The sequence below is a fragment of the Pelophylax lessonae genome, assembly GCF_965119305.1.
Source record: "Pelophylax lessonae genome assembly, chromosome: 3".
Classification (NCBI taxonomy): domain Eukaryota; kingdom Metazoa; phylum Chordata; class Amphibia; order Anura; family Ranidae; genus Pelophylax; species Pelophylax lessonae.
In genome coordinates, this window is record NC_138770.1 from 399,977,555 (window position 1) to 399,992,424 (window position 14,870).

The 14,870-nt window shown below is 41.7% G+C and overlaps 1 protein-coding gene across 3 annotated transcripts in view; it reads right to left on the reverse strand.

The window, feature by feature from the left end:
• Positions 1 to 12,131, reverse strand: part of FYN (FYN proto-oncogene, Src family tyrosine kinase) — a 307,032-nt gene extending 294,901 nt beyond the window's left edge. For 2 of the 3 annotated variants that reach the window (XM_082249085.1, XM_082249082.1), the window contains exon 1: positions 12,057 to 12,124. The gene's annotated coding sequence lies outside the window, so the exon portion shown is untranslated. Of the gene's footprint in view, positions 1 to 12,056 lie in introns of all 3 variants that reach the window. The other variant, XM_082249084.1, reaches the window with a different exon arrangement.
• Positions 12,132 to 14,870: the final 2,739 nt, after the last annotated feature.

Sequence of the window (14,870 nt, forward strand, 5' to 3'; positions counted from 1 at the left end):
ATCGCACGTGTGAAAGAGCCCTTACAGTGTCTGTCCATTGATTGATGTCTATGATTGTGCTAAAGCCAGCGAATGACTGTCTGTTTACTTTGTTTCAATGATGGTCTGACCATTAATGTCAGTTGGTTTATCTGCATCAGATTGCCAACCGCCACTTGATTTGTTAATGCCAAATACTTAGCCAGTGTTGGGTTTCCCATGACATTCATTCAGTTCATCAGGGCCCATAAGCTGTGTTTGCTTGAGAGTGGCAAGGATAATGTCACTGTAAATCTGAATCAATAGCCTTCTATGCAATCTATCTGTTCTAATACCGATTGGTAAGACTGTCAGTGTTACTCAGTGTGTAAATGTCTCTATGTGCCGGTACACACTATAGCGATGTCAGACATTGCATGTGATTCACACCACACTGCTCTGCAAATCACATGCGATGTCTGTGCAATGGAAATTTAGATTGTATGGCTTAATTCGCATTGCATTCGGACCAATGTTGTGCAGGACCCTTTTTTTGGTCCGCACCAGAATTGGATCGCATGGGCGTTCACACCTATGTGATCCGATTCCTGTTTGAAATGACAGTTCGCATTGCGATATGCAAACTAATCTGGGGGTGTCATTAACTTTGTATTGACACTCCCAGAAGTTCATTTATGGCAGTGTGAACTGCCTGCGAGTCGGGGGCGATGCGGAAGCCTGCAGTGAATTTGCAGGGTTCCCACATCGTACCAGTGTGAACTGGCATTTAATGTCTGTCCACCTGTCTGTGCCAGTCCTCAATACTACTGGCTGTCATTGGTAGCTTGTTCATCAATTTAATGCAACCTATCAGCCATACACTGTCTATAAATGTCTATATCAGTTTTAATCAGTCTATTCATCAATGTCTAACCCCCGCCCCCAGTTCAATTCTAATCACACCTTTCAGCAGTGCCAACTATTCTGGCAATTTTTTTTTAGCTCCAATTATCTTTGCCAATCTTAGCCAGTGTCAGTACTAGTCTTTCCATCAATTACAAATCATATATGGAATGGAATATATGGAAGGAATTAATTTCCTCCCTGTTCAGATATAATGACCTGAAATGTCCTACTGGGTCCAGAATACTATAAATTACAAGTAGGCCTCAGGCAGCCTCAGAAAATAGTGAATTAGTCATAAGGACTGGGGCCCAATATCTAGTGCACCCCAAAGCAGCCTTATAAGTTATCGTGGTTTGCTGTTATAGTAAGGTTGCACAGTGTTTAAACTGCACTTCCTTGTATTGCTAAGCAAATAGATATATTTGTTCTTAATATTACATATGTTATTTTCTCTGTAAATGTTTTGCATATTGCCCTGTGCACTATTAACCAAGCAAAGTACAAGATGGAAAATATGGGGAAAATCATTTATGCATGAGCCATATAGCTATTCTTCATTACTGACTCTCAATGATTAAAGATGAATTCCAGTACATACCTTTTGTTTATTATGAACAACGCAAAAGCACCAAAACTACCACTATGGAAATATGTTGTGTTTCTAAACAATTTAAAGTTTATTTAAGATCAGTACCTGGAAAGCAGAAACGCAGGATAAAACAAAAATAACAAATTTATTTCTTAAAATAAAGATCACGATTCTCGTTGTAACATCATCTTTCACATTATACAAAAGAATTGGGCTAACTTTACTGTCTGTTTTTTTTTTTTTTATTCATTGAAGTGTATTTCTTCCCAAAAAGTTGCGTTTGAAAGACCGCTGCGCAAATACAGTGTGACATAAAATATTGCAACGACCGCCATTTTATGTCAATGTATACATTGTTTGGGGGTTCTAAGTAATTTAAAGACTGAAGTTCATCCCTTTGATCTAAAAGAACATAATGATACAATGTTTCTCCTTATCTCTCTTACATGTTGTGATAAACTTGGCTGCTTTTTTTTTTTTTTTACTTTGACAGCTGTCAGCTGTGAGCAGAGAATGGCTTTGCACCGAATCGTTGAAATGCCAGATTAAGATCGTGAGGAGGGTTGAATCAAGATTGCGATTTTTTAAATGATTAATCCTGCAGCTCTACAGGAAAGCCAAAATAATATTGATAAGGCTCAAATGAAGTTCATTTATTAGCATCCTTTTACATGTGTTCTTCTAGAGTACATGTGTTAAAAACAAGGCCCGTGGGCCGAATACGGCCCGCTAAGCCATTTTGTGTGGCCCTTAAACCCAGGGCTCTTGAACTCAACTCAGGACTCTGTATGTAGCATACTCCAGAACGCTGTGCTCTGTGCCTTGCACACTGATGAACCCTGCACTCTGTATGTAGCATACTCCTGAACTTTGCACTATGTACGTAGCGCGCCCATGAACTAAGAACTTTGTGGATGGGGAACCACTAAAACTGCTGGTATTTATTTCCCTTTTAGGATCTTCCCACTGTTTGTGCAATTTAGCCACTCCCAGCGTTCGATGCAGTTCAGTGGAAAGGAACGTGGTTGAGTTCTTGCATTTAAATCGTTTTACAAATACAACTGGCCCTTTGAGGGCAACATTAACACTAATGCGACACGCGATAAAATTTAGTTTGACACTCCTGTTCTACAGTTAAGCAGAACTATAGAAAAAACTTTTTCTTTTCATTTTGGATAGAGTTAGGCTGGCCATACATTAAATGATTTTATTGTACAATTTTCCTTTAGATTTACCAAAACCCTATAATAAGAGGTCAAACCCAGACACTTTCAATTTGTATGCAATCAGGCAGGCCCTTGCACTACATAGTTAAAGGCAAATGTAAAGGAAATTGAATAAGAAAATTGTATAATGTATGGCCAGCCCTATTGGGGAGATCTCCCTTCATGTTCTGTTCCATTGCCAAAACAGGAAGTGTGAGGAAATACCTGCAAATTAGGGAATTCCTTGGGGTCTCCCAGTCACCTGAACTAGTGTCCCCATTGGAAGATTCCCCTCCTATTACTTTTCTAGGGACAACCCAAAATTTGACATTTTCTTTAACTTTCACTATTAACCACTTCCCTCCCATAGGAGGTCATATGATGTCCTGGACTTTGAATGGTGATATCTGAATGATGCCTGCAGATGATGCCAGGCATCATTCAGATATCATTCTTTCCGCTGGCGATTCCCTGCAGAGTAAAAACAATCTTAACGGCTGTTCAGCCGCTTGATTGTTTTTACAGTAAGCGGGAGGGCACATCCCCCCCCCCCCCACACCACCCTCCGATGCTTCTACCTTCTGCTTTTGGCTGGTAAGGCTGAGATATTTTTTTTTTATCTCAGGCTTTCCAGCCTAGAAGAGAGACCTGGGGTCTTATAGACCCCAGATCTTTGTAAAGAGGACCTGTCATGCCCTATTCCTATTACAAAGGATGTTTACATTTTTTTATATCACTTTTATTCCTATTAAAAGGAATGTAAAGGGAAAAAGTGTAAAACTAAAAATCAAATAAAGAATGTTGCATACGTTGCATACGTGAGGTATCGCAGCGAATGTTAGAGTGAAAGCAATCATTTTAGCACAAGACCTCTAAACAGGTAACCTATAAAAATTTGTAAATTGTCGCCAATGGAGATTTTAAAGTACAGAGGTTTGGTGCCATTGATGGGTTTTACATGTAGGAGAGGATTGCCAGGATTGCATTGGGTTGGAAGTGGTTAAAATGTTACTAAACCCAGGAGCCTGCATTCACTATATGTGGTCCCCCACAGTACACAGAACATAAACATGCAATTTTACTGTTATGGGTTTAGTAACACTTTAATGATAATGGTAAACAGGACAAAAAGAGAGAATAAGACTCGGTTCACACTGGGGCGGCACGACTATGTACTACTTCGGGGGCGACTTGTGCATTCCCATGCACCACGACTTCGGAGCGACTTGCATGGACTTCACATAATGGAAGTCTATGCAAGTCGCTCCGAAGTTGCCCCGAAGTAGTACAGGACCCTTTTTCTAAGTCAAAGCGACTTGTGTCGCTCCTATTAGAACGGGTCCTGTAGCAGTCAATGGACCGTGAGGGATCGCGACTTGTCAGGCTGACCAGTGTGAATCGAGTCTTAATCTCCCTAATGGGGACACAGACAGCAATAAAAACCTGACAGGTCTTCTAATCGATTTCTACTCTGTCCAAAACTAAAAAAAAAGTTTTGCCTTCAGTTATACTTTAAAGCGGTTATAAAATCAATTTTTTAAAAATTAAAATAAAAAAGGGGGTACACTTACCTGCTCTGTGCACTGGTACTCCACATAGTTGCCCAATACCTCCTCTTCTGACAGTCTCACAGTGCTGTCCGCTTCTCCTCTTCTGTGTGTGCCCCAACCATAGCAACCCATGTGCTATGGTGGCACACATGCGTGCATGCTCTGTGTGTGTCCACAGACACACAAAGTGCAGCTCAGGCACGCCTCCCCTCACGCTCCTTCCTCACTGGATTTGACTGACAGCAGCAGGAGCCAATGGCTCCCAATGCTCTCAGTGTAGCGGCTGTAGCCTGTGAAAGCAGGAAGATGGTTGAATAAATCTGCAGCCGAGCACAGCGCTGATTAATAGAGAAATCAGAGAGTCCTCTTTTAGTAGAATATTAAACAATTGTTTTAAATCTAAATTTATTCTGCCTGTCCTTTTTTTTTAATATTAGGAATAAAGTAAAAACTCTCCAGAGTGCACATCCCAAATACCCAAAAAAGTATAAATGGAATAATAAATAATATAAAACAATGTAGAAATGCAGTAGAACAATAACTTACAGAACATGTACAAAATTACGGTGATAAATGGTGTATAGGTCACGGGTACTCAGGCACTAAACAATTGATAGCTGGGCTACACAGCTCCCCAGCTTTATTTTCTAAGTTGCATGAAAAAATAAAGCTAGAAGCTATGGGCAACTGGACTAGCAAAGTCAGATTTCTGTCTCAGATATTCTGGGGGAACAAAGGATGGCATCTGGCATGGGTGGCGTGCGCCACATTACCTAAGCAGATAGACCTGTTTAAAATACACCACCACTCATACCAGTTTCTACTTCACACTGATATAGAAACTTGCACCCTTCTAAAATCAATTTTGTTTGAAATATTTTCCTGTCTTGAATAAACACTGACTCGCATGTAATGGACTAAGAGGGCGCAATTGACATTTTCACCCTTGGCACTGGACGACCTTGTCCTGGCACTGCAAGAGGTGTTTTCCATTGGGGAACCAAGGCTGGGTACACACGGGCCGAATATTGGCTCCTGTTGAACAATCGACATTTGGTCAGTATGTACAGCTGTCACCGATTTAACAACTTGCTTTTGTCGAAGAGACATGCTGGAAAATCTGCATCTGATCAGCTCTTGCAGCCAATGGCTGCAAGTGCTAATCAGTGTGCTCTGGCAGAGGGGCAAACCCCCCTGTCAGAACACAAAGGCACAGTGGGGAGACCGCCGCGCTAACCAGGCTTAAAAGAAAATTGTGAGTGCAAATGCAATTATAATTAAGTGCAGCACCATGTGTGACCTACAACTGCAAAACTCACACAAGTGCCAACATTAGACAAGAAATAACAGGAGAAAAAAATGGCATTATCTAATTAAAACCTATGCCTTCTCTATCAATATGTTAGTAGTTTTTGACTGAGTTGAAGACATGTCAGATACATGGACCTTTCCCCGTCTTGCTGCTGGTGATGTGAAATTATGTGTTATGGGTCCCCATAGTAAAATCATTAGGAGGCACCTTTCCTCTCTAATTTCCATTTCAAAGGCAATTCTAAATTTACAGAGTATCATTTGCTTTCATAGCAGTCATATACTGTAGAGATTTTCATACTATACAGTATATACAGTTTAAAAAAAAAAAGTTTTTCATAGTTTCTAAAGGTTTCATAGTTTGCTATAACATTTATCAAATAGGTAATTTTTCTCCTTCACAGATGTGCGCTGATGGAGCTGCTCTGATAGGCATTGATAGGCTGCACTGATGGACAATGATAGGCACTGATGCGCACTGATAGGTGGCATGGATGGGTACTGATGAGGCGGCACTGGTGGGCACTAATGAGGCGGCACTGGTGGGTACTAATGAGGCGGCACTGGTGGGTACTAATGAGGCGGCACTGGTGGGCACTAATGAAGCGGCACTGGTGGGTACTAATGAGGCGGCAAAGATGAGGCTGCACTGATAGGTTGCACTGCAGAATGAGGCGGCACTGATGAGCACTGATAGGTGGCACTGATGGGCACTGATGAGGCGGCACTGGTGGGCAATAATGAGGCGGCACTGGTGGGTACTAATGAGGCGGCAAAGATGAGGCTGCACTGATAGGTTGCACTGCAGGGCACTGAGAGATGGCACTGAGAGGCACTGATGGGCACTGGTAGGGGGCACTGATAGGAGACACTAAAGATGAGGCACTAATGGGCACTAATTGGCAGCACTGGTGGGCACTGATATGTGACACTGATGGGCACCAATAGGTGGCAATGGTTGGGCACTGATAGGTTGCACTGGTGGGCAATAATAGGTGGCACTGATAGGCAGAATTGATAGGAGACACTGATGATAAGCCACTAATGGGCACTGATTGGCAGCACTGGTGATCACAGATAGGTGGCACTGGCGGGAATTGATGGACGATGATTAGCAGCACTGGTGGGACTGATGTCTCTGTAGCAGTAGGTGGTTACCAGCTTTCTTCTTTTCTCCTTACGCGGATCATAAGGAGAAAAATAACTGATAACCGGCGTCTGTTTATTTATGTGATCAGCTGTCATTGGCTGACAGCTGATCACGTGGTAAAGGGCCACTGTGACTGGCCCTTTTCCCTGCTCTGTGATCAGCCAAGTCCGAAGGATTCGACCATGACAGAGAACAAGGTGCGCGAACAGTGTGATCACAGAAAGATGTTTATTGACATCCTCCCAGCACTGGAAGCCCGCGCTGTAGCCGTCTTTCAGCTATAGCGCTGGCAGAAAGTGGTTAAAATGGTTGTAAACTTCGGACATGAAATATGAATGAAATATATCCCTCTATAGTGTGTACTCAAGAGGAATTAAGTGTAATTTCTGTCTGCTTGTCCCGTTCCTCTGCTATCAGCATGAATCACTTCCTACAAGTTTTCCTGACACCAAGAGAAAAAAGGTGACAGGGGAGGGAGCTCCAGCTGATTGACAGCTCTGTTCCTGTGTGTTGTGTGAAGGGGTGTGTCCCTTCCCTCCAATCAGCTGTTAGAGTCTTCTCAATGAACTCTGCAGAGTGTAACTTCAGCTCTCCGCCCCCTACCCTCTAAAGCTCAAACAAGCTGTATAAGTTCTGCACTTTGAAAAGAGAGAGAGAAGACTGCATGTAAATATGTACAACTTAAGTAGGAGGATTTGCTTCATCTCTGCGTATCACCTGAAGCCAGTCACTTCACTAGGTATATGTGAGGGACTACAACCATTTTAAAGTATACTGTAAAGCCCCAGTCACACTTTCTACTTGCAATTTTTTTGTGCCGATTTACACGCCTTTTGAATGACGTGCCTAGGGCAATGCATTCACTCAGCTCAGAGGCTGAGTCAGATGTCAGTGATGTCAGCCGACAGCAGGCTTTAGCCCGCCGTCGGCTGAAAATGGGTCACAGGAATACAGAATGAACTGAACTCCTGTGATCCAGGAGAAGCATAGCCAAAATAGCTTTGGCCATACTTCGCCTTTAATTTAAAGCATTCAAGGCTTACTGATCACTCTGCTTTACTCTAAAATGTGGATATAATAATTTTTGCATGGGTACCCTGAGGTATTGGATTGCTCCAGGGTAAAAAGGTTAAGAAATGCTGTACTAAAGATGGCCATAGATGCATCCTTTTTTTCTTTAGTTCAGCCAGCAGGTTGAATGAAAAAAAAAATGGAGACCCCCACCATCCACACAAGTGGATAGAGGAATCCCCCCTGCTGACACATTATATTCTGATGGTGGGAACTCTCAGAATACACTGATCATCTGATCGCGAAAGTTTTTCAAACCGGCTTGTTCAACAGACACTCTGGAGAGTGTGAGTGGTCACACATGGATTGAAATTTGGCCGGTCCCTGATGACCTGGCTGAATTTTGAGCAATCTATGGTCAGCTTAAAGTGTATGTAAACCTCAGACATGAAATATGAACAAAGCATATCCCTCAATAGTGTGTACTTGTCTCAGTAAGGAGCACTAAGTATCACTTTTGTCTGCTTCTTCGTTCCTCTGCTGTCTGCATGAATCACTTCAGACAAGTTTTCATGACACCAAGAGAAAAAAGGTGACAGGGGAAGGACTGCCAGCTGATTGATAGCCTCAGCTTTGTTACAGTGTGAAGGGGGGGAGGTGTCTCTTCCCTCCAATCAGCTCTCAGAGCTCTTCTAACTGAGCTCTGCAGAGTGTAACTTCAGCTCTATGTACCCTTTTTTCTGTGTGTATCACCTGAGATCAATCACATCAATGGGTATATGTAAGGGTTTACAACCAATTTAGGGCCTTATGTCCTCATATAAACTCCAGGCCTGACTATTTATAATCTATACCCTGGAAGCAGCTTGTGTTTTAAATTCTAGAAAACATCTTTCTGAACCAGGGTTCCTTGAGAAGTGGTGATCGACCCTCCATTTGATGGTGCCTGGCCTGTATAGTTCTGGAGCCAACATCACTTGGCAGAGCCTGAGCCATGACACCAGAGACCTTGTTTATATGTCTGCCAATCAGACCCCCATGGTATGGGATGCATAAATGGCAATTATACCCCAACTGTAAAGCCCCGTACACATGGGCCGAACCTCGGCATCAGCCGACATCCGGCCAATAGAAACCAGCCGACATTCGGTCTGTGTGTACGACAGCCGATTCTAGGACAGCCGGCCAAACGCCTGGCTTCTGTTGAACGGGCATGCAAAAAAAAATCTGCCGATCAGCATCCGATTGGTGCTCGCAGCCATTGACCAGTGTGTTCTGGTGGGGGATCCTGTCCTGATGTCAGAACACAATAACTTAGCAGGGAGATTGCTGTACTAACATTGGATAGTTAGGCTTGCCATACACAGTTTGAATCTCCTGCTGAACCTGCCAAGATTTGAACCATTAATGGGCAGGCTGAATGTACCAAGTTGATTTATCGATCAACTTGGGTACAACCAGCCAACCAGATTCGCTTGCCATTATCGTTTTCTCGCTTGCGATTACATCTTCTCCTGGTGGGGATGGCTTCCCCTGCCCGCTGCCGCCCCCCCTCCCCCTCCGCCAGGAGAAGACAATTGCTCGGCAGGAGGGATTCCCCTGTCAACACTGTCTGTGTTGATGGGGGAATCATGTAAATTTCTTTCCTGCAACCCGTGATTGCAGGAAAGAAAATTTGCACCGTCTATGGCCTGCCTTAGTATAGCGAGCCCCTTATTTATTTTTAGTTCAGAGCGCTGAGTTAAACAAAAAAAAATCGGATAGTGTGTAGGGAGGCATTCTTCCTACTGATTAGCAACGTTAAGGGGCATTTTGCCCATTGACCATAAATAATTTGGCTTTAACAGGAGTCCCCAGGACTAAAAATAGTTTTATAGGGTTCCCTTGTTATAAAAAGAATGAGTAACAATATTATAGACACATTAAAAGCTTAACGTTAAAAATATTTCTGATATGGGTGTGGAAAGGACCAAAGGAGCTTGTAGGGAAAAAAGTAAGACTGGAAACATGGCTTATCAGAGGGGAGGAAGGATGTGGGAGTTGATGAGCTGAAAACAAGCAGGAAAACACAAGGTCTCAATGGGCTGTTTTAGTATTTGTCTCCTAATTCTTTTCCCACATACAATACCACAATCTTTATTAGCAAGTAACTCAAGAGCAATATCTACTACCCAACTGAGAAATGACATTTTAACACAAGCCTTCTTCAGGAGTCAGAAAACAGGACTGATTTTGCCACCAAAAGTCCTCTAAATGTTCGCCTAAAACATATATACTACAGGTTTAATAAATAATTTTTTTTCTACCCACCCTGATGGACATAAATTCTATTTCATTTATAAAAGGACGGAAGCGATTTGCATAAAAAAAAAAAAAGAAACCACAGCATCCAAACTGCAGATGGGCAGTGACAGCTAAGAAGCCATAAATAATAAAGAATGACCCAAAACAACAAATCCTTGTTTAATATCCTGACCGCACTAGGGGGGGGGGGCTGGGGGAGGGGGGGGGATTTTGTGGCTTTTACGGGCCTGGGAAATGAAAGAGGGTTTTGTCCAGCACCCGGAATTATCCGTCAGCTATGCCTTTTCTAGATTTTGAATTAGCTATAAGATAGCGTTAAAGGCCTGCGTCGGCACTCTGTGGCCGAACGGGGCATAAATACCGTTGTTCTGAATGGTGCGGATTTACTCTCGGTGCACATGGTTGGAAAATACTGCAACGTGGTGCCTTCTCCAAAATTGTCATTGTCCTACTGGAGCCAAAGTCATTATAGGAACCGCGATATACAATACGGGAGATCCACTGGGCATCTGACCGTTCAGTAAACGTGTACATGCTGGCGTCTTCTCATGTGATTAATACCACGCATCATTTTTAATCAGAACGCGCACACACACACATATATATATATATACATACATACATACACACATATATATATGTATATGTGCATGTACAATATATATTTGTAAAGTACTGTGTAAATTGACGGCGCTATATAAGTACCAATAATATATATATATATATATATATATATATATTGTAAGCTCTAATGAGCAGGGCCCTCTGATTCCTACTGTATTAAAGTGTATTGTATTTCTACTGTCTACCCTCAAGTTGTAAAGCGCTGTGTAAACTGTCGTCGCTATATTAATCCTATATAATAATAATATATATATGTGCATGTACAATATATATTTCTAAAGTACTGTGTAAATTGACAGCGCTATCTAAATCCTATATAATAATAATAATATAAATATATATATATATATATATATATATATATATATATATATATATATATATATATATATATATATACACACACACACGTGTAAAGTACTGTGTAAATTGACGGCGTTATATAAATCCTATATAATAATAGTAATATATATATATATATATATATATGCATGTATATATTGTACATGCATATATATATATATATATATATATATATATATATATATATATATATGCATGTACAATATATATTTGTAAAATACTGTCTAAATTGACGGCGTTATATAAATCCTATATATATATATATATATATATATGCATGTACAATATATATTTGTAAAGTACTGTGTAAACTGTCAGTGCTATATAAATCCTGTATATATACATATATATATATATATGTGCATGTACAATCTATATATGTAAAGTACTGTGTAAACTGTCAGTGCTATATAAATCCTATACAGTATATATATATATATATATATATATATATATATATATATATATATATATATATATATATGTGCATGTACAATCTATATATGTAAAGTACTGTGTAAATTGACAGCGCTATATATATGTACCTATATATATATATATATATATATATATATATGATATACATAAATACACGTATATATATATATGAATATATATATATATATATATATATATATATATATATTGATTTATAGCACTGTAGGTTGTATGTGATGTGTGTCCTTAGCCGTGAACATGCCTGTGTGGCTCTGATCACTGACATGGAGCAGAAGCCTATTGTACATGTACACAAAGGAGCTGGAAGAAATGCAGAACACACGATGGGTACATTCATCTAAATCGGGGGAACAATGAGACCATAACCCACCCACCGATCAGCACCTCCTGCTGGACTGGGCACATAGACAGGTATAGGAGTATTATGACTGTAGTACATGCATGCTACATATCATTGCAGATAGACATGGAAGGCTCTATGGACTGGCACTTATGTACTGATCACTGGGTGATGGATGGAAGGATGATAGATAGATAGATAGATAGATAGATAGATAGATAGATAGATAGATAGATAGATAGATAGATAGATAGATAGATAGATAGATCTGATGGAGTCAATGTACCTGCAGTGGATGGCCTGGGCACAGTTCTGCATTCACATCATCCTTGCTGTGATCGTACTCCAGGTTTGGTCCCTTGTTGTTGCTGATCTTGGTAGTATGGCAGTGGGCCCCCCCCAAACAAGCCCCCCCAGTTGGGGTCACACCCGGTGCTGCGATGTGACAGAGCAAAATCAGTGCATGGAGAGCCCCGGTTTGTCGTGCAGTTGTGTGACAGCAGCAACAGCTCGGCTCCCTCCTCCTCCTCCTCCTGTGACCGAGAGAGGGGGCTGCAGAAGCTGCACAGTGACTCCCAGCCTCCTGATCTTCTTCCCTGCCCAGCAATCAGTGTGGCCTGACGATGGCAGGAAATCCCTGGATTACACGATCGCTCTCCTAATCGGAGCACTACAGAGATCAGATGACAAAAGGTGCGGAGTCCCTGGATCTCTCTTTTTTTTTTTTTGATTGCTTCCAAAAATCTCTCCTTGTGATGAGGATTCAGCCAACCCCAGGCAGGCCTGCTTGTTCAGCCCACTGACAGGGAGGGTCCTCCTTATCCCTTGCTTTATATTACTCCTCCTCTGCACATGGAGGTCCTGAGCAGCTGGGCTCATGGTGCTTCTGGAGAGATGGATCAGATAAATATTGAGGATTGATGTTCAAGGACCACTGCTGGGATGCAGGAGTTCAGCCTTATTCAAGGCTATTGGAAGCAGCCATGTTTTTATTTACAGATTGTGCAAATACATTTAAAGCGGAACTTTACCTATAACAACTTGATAAAAAATAATCTTCTTTAGCAAGGAGCGTACATTCTACATTAATCAATATGCTACCAAAATTAGTGTGCGCTGTAAATCGCCTCCAGCAGCATTGCTCCTGTCTCTTCTTGCTGGAGGCCGCCATTTTGCTGAAGCCCAGAGCCCCTGACCAGAAGAAAATCAGAAAGCGGAACTAAACCCCATTCTTATAGAAAACAGTTACATTGCTGGAATGCTAATGCCCCTTTCACACTTGTACATCCTAAAAGTCTCATGACTTTGATGCAACTTCAATGCGACCTGAAGCAATGCCTGTGTAATCATGAGGTCACTTGACCTCAAGTCACATCAAAGTCGGACCCAAGTAGTGCAGGAACTACTTTGAAGTCACATAAATATGAATGGTACTTATTGGAAATCATGGGGTGTGACTTTTCATGCGACTTTGCAGTCCCAAGTCACACAAGTGTGAAAGAGGCCTTAAGGCCCCATTCACACCTGAGCATATTGTTTTCAGGTGTTTTTCAGGGTTTTGTTTGGAGGCAGGCATTGATATCTAACAAAAATGCATGTAATCTGCCAAATAAAGAAGCTCATGTCAGTTTTCAGGTGTTTTGCTTCAGGCGACAAAACGCTCAGATGTGAACAGGGGCCGTTGAAATGAATGGGGTTTTGTGTGTTGGGCGTTTTGAGACTTCAGAGATGAGCTTTTTACGAGCTGAAAAATGCTAAGATGTGAACAGGGCCTAAAGCAGGCCATAGACGATTCGAATTTCGTTCGAAAATCGTAAATGGCAGTGTTATCGAACGATTTTCATATCGTTAGTGTGGTATGTAAAACGTTCGATTTTCGTACGACAGCAAAAATTCACATATCCAACATGTTGGGTTTTTTTGCGAAAATCGGCCGAATTTCGTATCATTAGTGGGGGAGTTGTATGATTTCGCCTAACAAAACACAGAACAGTAGGGAGTGTGTCCGGTAGAGATGTGGTTAAAAGGCACAAAAAATAGTGTTTTGTCGTACGATTTTCAGCTCACATTGATGGTACACTCGATGATGTGCACGAGTGCCGCTTTCGTTTATCGAACGATAAATCGTACGAAATTCGAATCGTCTATGGCCTGCTTAAAGCTGAACTTTACCTATAGGAACTTGATAGAAAATAATGTTCTTTAGCAAGGAACTGGACTTGACAAAGCCCAGGCCATTTTTTGTGATACGGCACAGCGTTACTTTAACTGACAATTGCGCGGTTGTGCTTCGCTGTACCCAAATAATTTGATTTAACATTTTAAAAAAAACAGTTAAATTCCTGGCATGCTGGGATTGCTGACTGTCACATTTGTTGTGCTCTCAACTAAACTTTTAAACCGTCAAATGTCATAACTGATCACATATACAACGTCATGGCAGTTGCAGATAAAACAGAGGCCAAGATGGCAGCTTCCTTGGCTGGAAACGATAGGATGGTTTAGTTCCGCTTTAAAGCAAAAACCAATGTGATCTATTGCATTGTATTACCAATCCTTTGGGCTGCATGCCCACATGAGAATTTTGAATCATAGGCAGAATAGCACAGGTGTGAATGACAAAACGCACATTTCAGATGTCATTCATTTGAACAGGATCTAAAAACTGTCCCGTGTTGCATAGCGCTGCTATAGCAGCAAACGGCATCACGTTTTTTTGGGCAGCAAGCTTCATGGGATGAGGTTTGCTGCAATTATAGCGTGATTCATTGCACGACAATCGTGGCAAATAAATGGCATCTGAAATGTGCCTTGATTGTCATTCACACCTGGGTGGTTTGAAATCATAGCTATTCTGCCCGCAATTCAAAACGCCCATCTGTGAATGCAGCCTAAAACAGACGAACAGTCTAACATTACTTATTTAACCACTTGCCGACTGCTCACAGTAATCCTACTGCGGCAGTGCGGCTCTCCTGGGTCCAGCGACGTTGACTTACGTCGCTGGACTCCTAAACATGGCGGAAGTTGTGCCGGGGGGGGGGGGGCGATCGCCGCCTCCCTCCCCCAATCGTTGAGGAAACTGTGAGAAGACCCGCCT